Below are 11123 nucleotides of genomic sequence, written 5' to 3' on the forward strand. Positions count from 1 at the left end.
GAGAATATTGCTTACTTACAATTATGGCATGTATAAAACGGTAGTTATCAACATATTTGGCGATGCAAAAAACGCCAAATTATGCTATGAATATGCTAAAAGCCATATTAGCCAAGCACACTAACGAAGGCGCTGGAATATGTTAAAAGCCATATTATGGTTGGCTAAAGGTAGACAATATAAAGTTAAATTCAGTGCTAAGTGTATGAATGGAACTGTTTGGAAATTATTTAAATGACAAGCTCTCTTAAAAAGAGATGACCAAACAATCTTTATTAATCCTTATTAAGTCCTTAAGAACCTTTAGCCAAGCATAATATGATTAGATACACTCATTTACCTTGCTAGATACATACATTTTCATTTTTAGATACACTCATTTAACTTGCTAGACATCGACATTTACCTTTCTAAATACACGTCTATGTCATGCTACATTCATTTAAATAGCTAGATACATATCTTTAAGTTAGTAGACACATACCCGTAGCTTTCTAGATACATAATAAGGGAAATGGTTTAGGGTTGCGCGGGCCGCCTAATCCAACCATAAACCCTTCCCGTCCTAAATTTAGGATACCCGTCCCCCCATTATGATCTCATTCCCCCTTGGAAAGGATACCTTGGAAAGGCTTTATGTATCACCTTTAACTTGCTACACACATACTTTTAGCTAGTTAGATACACACTTTAAATTATTAGATTCACACTTTTAACTTGCTAAATAAACTCTTTTAAATTACTAGATGCATACCTTTAGCTAAATAAATACTCTTCATTTAAGTTATTAGATACATACCTTTAGTTTGCTAGATACACTCATTTAAATTACTAGATACATACCTTAAGCTAGGTAGATACACTCTTTTAAGTTATTAGATACAACCCTTTAGTTTGCTGGATACACTCCTTTAAATTACTAGATATATACCTTTACATAGCTAGATACACTCTTTTAAGTTACTAGATACATACCTTTAGCTAGTTAGACACTCCTTTACCTTGCTAGATACATACATCTACCTTTCAGACACTCCTTTAAGCAATTCTAGATACATACATTTAACCAAATAGATACACTCGAGTTATTATACTATTTTTCCCTTTAAAAATTAAAATGAGGATATTCATTTTATGTTTAATATTTGATTCATTTTCTATATAACAGTGCAGGTGGGGATACCAGAGTTTTTGAGAGGGATTACGAATAGAGTCAGAGGCTCATGTGGAAAAACTCAAGTCAGAATTTGGAGACCTTCAAAAGTTGCTTGTCGTTCGCACACTTAAGCTCAAGAAGCTTTGAATTTTCTTGCAAACATGTGAGCATTTTACATTTAAAATCATTCTTTTGGTTCATCATTCTTTTGGTTTTCAAACCTGCTGAAACTCATGCTTCATAGAAACCTCCAAACAGTCCAATGTTCCAAGTGTGTTTGATACTCAATTTATCGACTCATGTAATTCAATAAGAAGATTCTCATTGGTTGCTTCCTTTAGTATATTCTTTATTCTTTTGTTACAATATTTGGTTTATTGTGCTCTTCTGTAACCATGTTTTATTTGCTTGACAGCGGAAACTGATTTTGAAGTATGCCTAAAAATAGAGAGTAGGTCTCTGGAGGCCGCGAGTTGATCAAGTGAAAGTGTAGCTCTTCTCGCCTACGGCAAAAACCTCTACTTCATAAAAGGTCATCCTTCATCTCGGTTGGTATGGTTCCTGTGCAGTCCAAGTTTATGTGGTGCTACCTTTCTTAGTTAATGGGCTGCTCTTCGAGAACAGAAACTTGGTTGCATTAAATTTAATCTAGTTCAGAACTTTGTTAATGAAAATTTTGTTCCTGTGCTGCTACACATACTGACATTTAATTGGAAATCATCTGAAATAATTACAAATTTATGTTTATACAGGGACTGTAAACCTCAAATGTGTGTTTGTACAGGGAGTGTCAAATTGCCAAATGGAGCTCGGGTTTGGATCCACTCGTGTTCGATATTAACTAGCAACGACTCTTCTTGAGTCTAATTAAGGTCGGTCTTAGGCATAACAGGTCGGTCTTAGGCATATCAAGGGTTACCATCGGGGCCTCAGATATACACGGCACCGCTACCAGATACACACAGTATTATTACTAGATACAGAAATCAATTTGTGTATCCAATAATAATACTATGTGTATCCGGGCTGCTATTTAGCGTATCCCTGATCTAAAGATCAACTACAACCAGCCACCTGACTACCACCATCAGCACCAACTAACACTAACACCACCACCACCACTACACCTACTGACAGCACCACCAGCACATACCTGAACTAACCCCACAACCAGCCCCGTCCCCGTCATCAGGCTCGACAACCACTTAAATCTGCACCAGAGACATAACCGGCAACCTTAGACCAAAACGAGGACATCACCTGTTACCAAAATACACGACAACAAACCTCTCCACGGCCACGATCAGGCATCAGATGAAAAAGGACGTCGCGGGTGGTCGTTGATGGTAGCTTCGTCAGTGGGGAGATTCTGTTAGGGTGAAACTCCGGTGAGAAAATAGGTTGTTTTTACAATTAATTTTTCGGATTACTAATTCGTTTGTAGTAGATCTACAATTAAAATAATAATTTTTTGGAAGTTTAAACAAAGAAACTCGTCGGAGAATGAGATGCGATGGGAAGACGACTAATGGACAACGACAGTATGGTGGAGTGAGTCACCAGGAGCGATGGATTGGGGCTTTGGGAGGAGGAAAAGCAAGGTCGTCGACAAAGTAATGGCCGGCGGAGTACGTCAACGTTTCCGGCGTCGGAACATCGTAGAGGGAAAGCATATTGAAAGTTGAAAGTTAACGCTTGGGAACAAACGATAAAATGTCAGTATGTGTTGTGTGGTGGGCCTTGTAACTCTTCTTTTTGTTTGAGCACTTTTTTAGTTGGTTCGTACGGTTCGTACTGAACACTAGTTCGTACCTGAACCCGCCTAGTGTATATATATATATATATATATATATATATATATATATATATATATATATATATATATATATATATATATATATATATAGGAGTTATATGTTCACAAATTTGGTTAGTCTGTTCTAAGTCCAATCAATTTACCCACTCATTTTTGGATGTAACTTGATCTTATATAAGTGTAACTTTAATCATTTAAGACTATTTTTTATATAAAATTTGAATTTATGGCTATTTTTTTATACACAATCTTGAATTTATGGCTATCTTTTTAATATTTTGAATATATAAATTTGAATTTATGTAATTTTAACGACTTATGTAATTTCCACATTTTATGAGTGTAACTTTACTGTTTTTTATGTAATTTCAACACTTTTGAGTGTAACTTTACTGTTTTACAAGTGTAACTTTACTGTTTTAAGAGTGTAACTGTAGTATTTTAAGAATCATTTTTTATGTTAAAATTTTAATTTATGTAATTTTTATTATAGGTTGAATTTATATAATTTTAACACTAAGTTTAATGTAATCTTTGAGTCCATTTTGAGTGTAACTTCAGTTCATTACGAGTGTAATTTCAGTCTGTTACGAGTGTAGTTTCAATTCGTTTAGAGTGTAACTTCAGTTCGTTTAGAGTGTAACTCTAGTCCGTCAAGGTGAAACTCTAGTCCGTCAAGCGTGTAACTCTAGTCCGTCAAGTGTGTAACTCTAGTCCGTCAAGCGTGTAACTTTAGTCAACCACCGACAATACCACCACCATCATCCACCCCGTCACCTCTTACAACCACCACCAACAACCAAAAAAAAAAAAAACAGATCTGAACCATTGCCGCGGTCAAACCCACGACCCACCACTACCACCTCGGTCCACCTCTTACCACCAACAACAACAACCCAAAAAAAAAGCAAATCTGAAAAGAAAAAAAAACAACTCCACCACCATATCATTACATTCAAAAACCACAACCACCAACAACAATAATAGCAACAACAATACCCACCACCCAAAAAAATTCCAGATCTGAAAATAATCTCACCAAAAAAACAAGAAGAAAGGCGGAATTTCAGACGAAAGAGTGGCGGCGTCGGCGTGAGGGAGAAGAGGGTGGTGGTGTGGCTTCTCAGATCTAAAAAAAAAATAAAAAAAAAAGAGAGGAGGGAGGCGGCAACGTGGAGGAGACCATGGTGGGGGAGTGGTCTAGGAGAAAGGAGAAGGGGTCGTCGGAGTTGTTGCGGCTGGAGTGGCGGCGGCAAGTGGCAGCGTGGTGGTGGCGGCAAGGGAATGGTGGTGGCGGTAGTGAAGTTTAGAGAGAGATGGGAGGAAGAGAGAGAAGTGGGAAATTTGTGTTGTGAGGAAATGAAATGAGAGATTAGGGTTTTGTAGTATTTATATCACAACCCTTTATTTTAATCTAATCCTAGCCATCCATTATTTAGATCTAAGGGTTTGGATGAGGACTCAAGGATTCACCTAAATAAGGTGGATTTATAGGATCCCTTTTCTATATATATATATATATATATATATATATATATATATATAGTGAAAATTGTTAATTACCACCTACTATTTGTCGTATTTTACAAACTACCACCTTGTATTTTGTTTATTACAACTTACCACCTCTATTGCATGTTATATATTCAATTTACCACCGTATTTTATTCCCGATCATCATTTAAATTAATTCCCGACTCATTAAGTGAATAAATTGTGAAATGACCAAAACATCCCTACTTTTATTCTCTCCAAACACCCCCTACTCATTGCCAACTACACAAAAACAAAATCAAACACTCTTTGAACCCAGAAAAACAATGAAAATCAAATTATTTTTAAAGAATCAAAATCCAACAACCAAAACTGGGATGTCTATCAAGCGAACCAACAACCATTCATAATTAATCTTACACAATCTCAAAGAGGATAGGTTCAAAGAGTTTGATTTTACCCAATTTCAATCAAGTCATCTATCTTCTCCAGATCTACCATTGTGGACAAGGCCCTCGGGAACTGCGTCCGCGGGATCCACACTAGGCATAATCGACTCGAGGTTCCTTCGAATCGAATTAAGACAAATTAGAGTCGCCACCAAGTTTTTTGGGAACTTGGAACCGTTCAAGTCAACTTTACACCTTTCATCGAAAAGCATAAAGCCAATCGACTACGAGTGATTAAAGATAAAGACTTGTACCCTATATCACTCGATTTGAATGACTCTCATAATCCAATGGTATTTAGACGGATCCACAAACCATAGATCTTGAGTAAGGGGTGAGGGTACGTGTTAGGAAGCCCACAAGGACACCTAACCCCGCCCGTCGATAACGGCCTCTACTAAGTCAAGTGTCGGAGTTCAAACAAGGACATAGCTACTACGATATATGATATGCAAACATCGTTTTAAACCCTAACATGTGACAACAATTTCTATGTCGTTTTAGATGCAACTAAACTAACTTTGTCAAAGTTGTAATTTAGCATGTGGGTTGATTAATCTAACAACATACAAAACAAAGCAAACAAGGCTTAAGGGGGAATTGAGGAGCCGTGGGATCTACCTATTACAAACCAGGCATTTCATGCCGACACAACAATAAATTAAAGATACAACTCGATCTAAATACAATTGCTATATACGATACCATACACGACACATGGCCATTCGGCCTAGGAAAACGTGCACAAAGGGGTGACTCACGGCCTACATGACTCACGGCCTTGGGTCACTCCTCGTAATGCGTGCTTCCACTTAATCTTATCGAATTAGACATTGGGCCACACACCAAAGCATGCATTAGCATAAATCGGGCCATGTTGCTTTAAACAACATGCGATTTACTACGCTCTCACTTGCATTGGGGCACAACCGTCTAACTAAACAAAACTAAGGTTTTTAGAAATCGTTTGACTCGATAAAGGAGAACTAATTACAAACAAGTTACAAAACGCGACTTGATAAACACAAATTAATTACAAGATACAAACAATGAGACTAAGATAAAAAAACGAGAAAAGGGATACAAAAGACACGGCCAAACACGACCTCATACACGGCTATCCTAGTTCCTAGGTTAGATTCATTAGGTTAGATGGATTTGCAAAGCGATGCGGAAAATACATTAGGAATCTATGACAAAAAAGAGGTCAGAAGGCTTCGCCTAAAACCGGGTGTTCTACACGGCCTAAGGGGTCAAATTAGGTCAAGTTCGCTAATTAAATTAACTCGTCGAGTGTTAATAAGAAGGTGCTAGTCACGCACTCTTATACTAGCGAGAAATTAGGTGAAAGAGAGAGATGCGTTCATTAAGTTACAGAATTGTCGATTGCTTTTAAAAGCTATGTCGAAGCACCTTAACATGTCTAATTAGGTTATTTAAATGATCGAATGTCGTCTAAATAAGTTATATGTTAACAATCAGAGGTCAAACTAACATGTGAATGGTCCTAAGGTGGGTCGAATCACACGAAACAAAGGAGGGGTCAAAAGCGAAGAACGAAGTCAGAAATCGTTTTATTAATGCCCTACCTTGAACACGAGGATATGTAAATGAGACGGGGGTGTACGACCGACTGATGTAGCGGTTTCTTTCCCATCTCAAGTCAACGCGGGTGTTCATGGTGGTACTTTAACTCATACTCGGACTAAACTAGTTTCATAGTTAATTTAAACGATAAATAAAAAAACGATAAACGAAATAAAACGAAACAATAAAAAACAAACATAAAAAACGAAATAAAGGGAAGAAAGAGGAGGATTTGATGCACCCTCAACCTACATGTATCGTTGACACCGTCTTGGGTCGTAATCGATGGTAGATTTTATCTCGAGAGGCCGTCGTCGACGAAGAAACAAAGCAAACAACACGTTTTTATCGAATCTGGACATCAACTTTCAAACAGCGATTTCTCTCTCGTTTCACGATGAAAATTCAATTTAAAAGATGTTTTGAAAACTAGAAAGAGAGGAGAACAGAGATCTTAAAGCAACCCCTGCTCGTTTTGAGTTATTGGGCACGAAAAACGAGCACAAACAGAACTGGACAGACAGGAAAAAGCCGCGAAAACAGAGTGTATAACACTCTGTTTTTCGAGGGAATTCGTGTACTCTTAAGGGCAATTTGGCTCGTAAATCTTTGTCTAATGTGTAGATGGATGTTGTATGGTTAATTTGGAACAAGAAACTCGAATTTTGATGGAGGTTTGAAGCAGGAACGAATTGTTTTTCGAAGAGGACACACAAACTGTTTCAGTTTGTAAGTCGGTTTTGTGGAGGGTTTTTGAGAGGCAATTAGGGTTTGTTTCTGGAGTTTAAAGCTTGTAAGTGAAGGTAGTATGTATGGAGAACTTAGGAATGAATGTATGGTGAAGGGTGGGTATTTATAAGGAGTTAAAGTAGGGTGAAAGGGAGGAGAGGCGGACGGGCTCATTGAGCATAGTATTGCTGTCCAGCAGCTTTTGGGGGGTTTTCTAGGGTTCGTATGGGAGGTTTTCTTTTTGGTTAAGGTAAGGTAATATGGGTAGGATATTAGGGTATGGGTTAGGGTTAATGGGCACGGGTTTTGGTGGTATTTGGAGCGGGTTTTGGGCTCGGGATTGAGCTGCAAAACAAATTTTTCGTGTTTTGCGGGGTCATTGGGGGTGATTTGGGGCATGATTTGGGCCGTGGTTATGGGGTTCGAACTGGGGTTGGATGGGTAGAGGCTTAGGTTGGTTAGTGTACTCGATATTCGTGCCAACTCGTAAAGAAAACGGGCTCAAAAACCGAGCTAAAATCGAGCTCAAAAACGTGTGTTTAAAAGCGAGTTTTTCTCGATTTTTAAATCGATTTTTCAAATCAATTAACACATTAAAATAAATGATTTTTCAAATCAAATATACTCATAAAATGATTTTTCAAATCAAATATTTATTTTATTTTCAATAAAATAAACTCAAGAAAATAAATTCAAAACAAAATAAAATAAATTGAAATCACCTTAAAAAAAGGCTTTAATTTAAATATCATTTAAATTAATAAAATGAATTCACTTAAAAAAACATTAATTTAAATATCATTTAAATTAATAAAATACTTCATCGACGACGCCCATTCTACATCGTAAAACGAGCTCCAAATAATGACAATGACAACTAAAGAATACATGTGTCCTATCATCATCGGGTGTTTGTCGGGTTCTCTATAAATTCCAATATCGACGGATACGGGTATCTACAACCATCTTCTTCATCTTCTTCATCACTATTCTTAGCAGTTGATGGCGGATAAATGATGGGTAGCTGGAATTGATAAGGTTTGAAGAAATTAACAAAAGATGGTAGAGATAAGGTCGAAGGTGATGATGATGAAGTGAGTTTTCCACACAAATTTGTAGTGCTATTAGTTGTGTTTATGCCGCAAATTAAAGACATCTCTTAGGGTTCTTTCGATTTTATTTATGAATTTGGGGGTTTTGTGATGCAATTCTTAGATTATTTCTCTGATTTTTTTCTTTTTGGAGGACGGAGTAATGGTTATTGGAGGTGGGATTGGGTGGGAGTGAGGTGGTGGTTAGATGGCGGTGGTGAAGAGATGGTGGGATATGCGAGGTAGAGTTTGTTGGTGGTGATAGTGGGGGTAATAACATTTTAGCATCCAATTTGATTTGATTTGATGATGATGATGATGTGTTAGTGATGAAAGATGTGATTTATGTTTGTATTTTGAGTGAATCAAAATAAGTGTATTTTAGTCATTGTATAGTTTATTAACTAAATGAGTCGGGACTTAAGTGAAACGATAGTCGACGATGAAATACGGTAGTAGATTGGATATATAACATGTATTGTAGGTGATAACTTGTAATAAACAAAATACAAGGTGGTAGTTTGTAAAATACGGTAAACAGTAGGTGGTAATTAACAATTTTCAATATATATATATATAGGAATGGGATCATGTGAGTATACACTATCTTTTTGAGGATTGAGGATTTCATTACAATATCACAGGTTGTTCAATACAATATCACAGGTTATTCGAAACAATATCACACGAAAAAAACAGCTGAGCAAAAAAAAAAAAAAAAAAAAAAATTTTTCAAAAAATTTTTTTTTTTGGACAAGTCTAATTTTTTTCGTGATATTGTATTGAAGAACCCGTGATATTGTATTCACTAATCCTCAATCCTCAAATATTTAGGAGTTCTCACCGGATCCCGACTCTATATATATATATATACTATAAGTTCCTAAGTCCTTATAAGGATCATAGGATGAGTGGATCCATTCATGAGATGAAGAGTGAAGCTGTGAAGGTGAGGTTTAGATTTGGGAAAAAAAAAGGAAAAGCGAGAAAATAGGTGAGATGGCATGCAAATGGTACGTTTGTCTGTAAAACACACAGTGGGTGTCAGTACTAGGGGTGTTAATGAGACGAGACAGCTCGCGAGCTATTCGAGATCGGCTCGGTCAAAGCTCGGTCAAAGCTCGGCTCGTGCGAGCTCGGCTCGGGCTCGTACTCGGCTCGAGAGCTTAACGAGTCAAGCCGAGCAAAGGCTGGCTCGACTCGAAAAGCTCGCGAGCAGCTCGAATTTGTGTGATTACATAAGATATTACTGATATTTTATAAAAATATTTTATCATAATTATATTTTTGTATCACACATATCAAATGTCTCGCTGATTTGCCAAATATTGTTACATATTACCCTTGAGCCTTATTATTGAAAATATCGAAAGAAAAAAAATAAAAAAAATAAACAGTTTTATATAGGCTCAATTTGGGCTCGAGTGTGGCTCGAGCTCGCGTTAAAGCTCGCAAGCTTTATAACGAGCACATTTTTTTCAAGCTCGGGTAAGCTCGAGATCGGCTCGAGCTCGAGTTTTTGTTCTTGAGCACAAGCCGAGCAAGGCCAAGCTCGGGCTCGGCTCGGCTCGTTAGCACCCCTAGTCAGTACACAGTGGACAAAACCCAAAAAAATTGCATGGCTTCCCTCATTTCCTCTCATTTCCCTCATTTTCTCTCTATTCCAAAATCTCTCTGTAGAAGCTAAACAAATCCCAGCAAGTACATCATAAAAATCCAACAAATTCATAACAAAAACCCATCAAAATTCATCAAAATAGATTTCTTAAAATACAGCACGTTATCAAACCCCAACAAACCCTAAAAAAACCTATCGATACATATAATTCATCATTAAAACCCTAAGTCCCTAACTGATCATCACGTTCATCAATAGATATGGATGATATGCAGATTGTAGCAGCCGTCAATGGTAAGGTTTCTCAATGAGATTAAGGGTCCGTTTGGATACAATTTTAGGAGGGAAGGGGAGGGGAGGGGGAGTGAGGGGAGGTGAAGGGAGGGGAGAGAAGGGGAGGGCAAATGGGATGTGGGTGTTTGGATAACAAAAATTATGAAGGGAAATGGAAGGGGAGGAAGGAGGGAGATGAAGAATGGATGGAGGATTGAAGGATGCTAGTGGTATAATTAGAGTCCAAATAATGTTTTCTTTCCAAATCTTGCCACTCTTGGAAAGATTATAGTTTGTTCTATAGGAGGGAAAATAAGTCCTCTCATTTCTCTCCCCTTCCATTTCCTTTCTCCCATATTTTTTATCCAAACAAAAGAAATTAAATCCCTCCCTTTCCCTCCCCTCCCCTTCTCTCCAATTCCTTCAATCCAAACGGACCCTAATTGATTCTTCAGCTTTTATGTTTCATCAATATTATTACTTTTGTAGATTCATCGAGGTGCAACTGCAAATTTGAACTGCAAATTTCTTATGTGCAACTTTAAACTTGAAACTTTTAATTCTAAACTTTAAATTCTCAAGTTGTTAATATGATGCAAGTTTGTTATGTGCAACTTTAAACTTTTTGGAGAAGGATTGTGGAGGTACAGATTATAACCTGATTAAAGTTTCAGAACTTATTTTCAGCTAAAGTTATTTAAAATGGGAATGTTTTTATTTGTTAGGTTAAATTCAGAATGATTTTATGTGTAACTTCAATGTGGCAATTGTAACTTCTAAGAAGATTGAAGTTACACAGGTCTTGAGTTGAAGTTAAACCAAAGGAGCTTGAAGTTGTACTGGCTGTAAATTGGGTGTATACAAAAAGTAGTGTAACTTCATGCTCATAGGTGTAACTTCTATCAGGAAA

Source organism: Silene latifolia, chromosome Y, assembly GCF_048544455.1.
Source record: "Silene latifolia isolate original U9 population chromosome Y, ASM4854445v1, whole genome shotgun sequence".
NCBI lineage: Eukaryota > Viridiplantae > Streptophyta > Magnoliopsida > Caryophyllales > Caryophyllaceae > Silene > Silene latifolia.